Source organism: Octopus sinensis, linkage group LG23 (assembly GCF_006345805.1).
Source record: "Octopus sinensis linkage group LG23, ASM634580v1, whole genome shotgun sequence".
In the NCBI taxonomy this organism is placed as follows: domain Eukaryota; kingdom Metazoa; phylum Mollusca; class Cephalopoda; order Octopoda; family Octopodidae; genus Octopus; species Octopus sinensis.
The window spans coordinates 12453328-12455106 of NC_043019.1; the positions used below are offsets into that span (position 1 = coordinate 12453328).

Consider the following 1779-nt stretch of genomic DNA (forward strand, 5'->3'; position numbering starts at 1 on the left):
TCGTCAGGAAGCACAGCTGTGGCGAAACGCATGACTGGTTTTCCTTTACGGTTGATTAAGAACTTCTCGAAATTCCATCGGATGTCATTGGCACTCATCGGTTTGTAGTGGAGCCGTTCGACGAAAGCGAAGTCCTGTTTAGGGCTGGGGCAATAAGACTGAAAAAGAAATAAAAGAAGAAAAAAATCAGAAAAGAACATTTAGTATTATCGAAAGATTTGTGGCAGTGATTCGAAACCCCAACCATTAGAGAACCATTCAGACACCATAAGCAAACCATCACAGTTTCATGCGATCAGCCTGTTAACAACTCAATCAACATGAGGATGTTACATGATATGGTTTTCTCGAATATTCTAGAATTTGGCTTCTGGTCCTCTATAAAAACCGTTTGGCTCCGATCTTAGAGCGCAGACAACTGAGATATTCTGACACCATGGAGATTTGTGCTGTTGACATCGTCTATTTTGGGTCGACCTCAAGTTGTCACACAGACAACTTTCTGTAATTTCAGAGCAGCTGTCTCTTCCCTACTCCATAATTATTAATGTTATCAAATGTAAATAACTAGGCATAGGAGTGGCTGTGTGGTAAGTAGCTTGCTTACCAACCACATAGTTCCGGGTTCAGTCCCACTGTGTGGCACCTTGGGCAAGTGTCTTCTACTATAGCCTCTTGCCGACCAAAGCCTTGTGAGTGGATCTGGTAGACGGAAACTGAAAGAAGCCCATCGTATATATGTATATATATATATATATGTGTGTGTGTGTTTGTGTGTGTGTGTATACGTTTGTGTGTTTGTGTTTGTCCCCTCAACATCGCTTGACAACCGATGCTGGTGTGTTACGTCCCCATAACTTAGCGGTTCGGCAAAAGAGACTGATAGAATAAGTACTAAGCTTACGAAGAATAAGCCCTGGGGTCGATTTGCTCCAGTATGGTCACAGTCAAATGACTGAAACAAGTAAAAGAGTAAAAGAGTATGCAGTGACGATAACCTCAAAGAACCTTTGAAAAAATTAAACTGAAGGCGTTGGGGGTGGGACTAATTTTAAAAGAGAACTGAGAGAAAATATTGCAGTCGATGTGGTAGGGATGAGACTGGGGCTTGGCTATGCAATGACGGCATTCTCTGAGCTAAGAAGACTCGGGGAAACTGTCGACTTTGTGACTGGTGGACAAAGGCACTCTACATACATGACAGAATCACGATCCGGTTTTTGATGGATTGCGAAGGATGTGTGACATCTGATGGTATGAAGTGAATAAGGCGGCGAGCTGGCAGAAACGTTAGCGTGCCGGGCAAAATGCTCAGCGGTATTTCGTCTGTCGTTACGTTCTGAGTTCAAATTCTGCCGAGGTCGACTTTGCCTTTCATCCTTTCGGGGTTGATTAAATAAGTACCAGTTACGTACTGGGGTCGATGTAATCGACTTAATACCTATGTCTGTCCTTGTTTGTCCCCTCTATGTTTAGCCCCTTGTGGGTAGTAAAGAAATAGGTATGAAGCGAATATGTGTGGATCTAAAGCAGCATTTTACGAAAGTTGGGAGCTGCGAGCGGGCTGGCGGGTGAAAAACAAAGTCGACTGGGCGGGATTTGAACTCGAGAGGTATAAGGATGTAAATGAAAAGCCGCAAATTTTTTAAAGTCTTTTTTCCAGCAGCAACAACAGCCGTTCAAGAATTTGGACCTGGAGATCTCCATTTCTAGCGACTTCGAGGGCCACCTCCCAGTGGTGTCGGGCGTCAGCGAAGACCCCCCTCGGCTACACAAGAT

General features: G+C 44.1%; 1 long non-coding RNA gene across 1 annotated transcript in view; it reads left to right on the top strand.

The window, feature by feature from the left end:
* The first annotated feature begins 511 nt into the window (after positions 1–511).
* The window catches only part of LOC118767618, a 29197-nt gene continuing 27929 nt past the window's right edge, over positions 512–1779 (top strand). Inside the window, exon 1 of the long non-coding RNA XR_005003539.1 lies at positions 512–521. This is a non-coding gene — a long non-coding RNA (uncharacterized LOC118767618). The remainder of the gene's footprint in view (positions 522–1779) is intronic.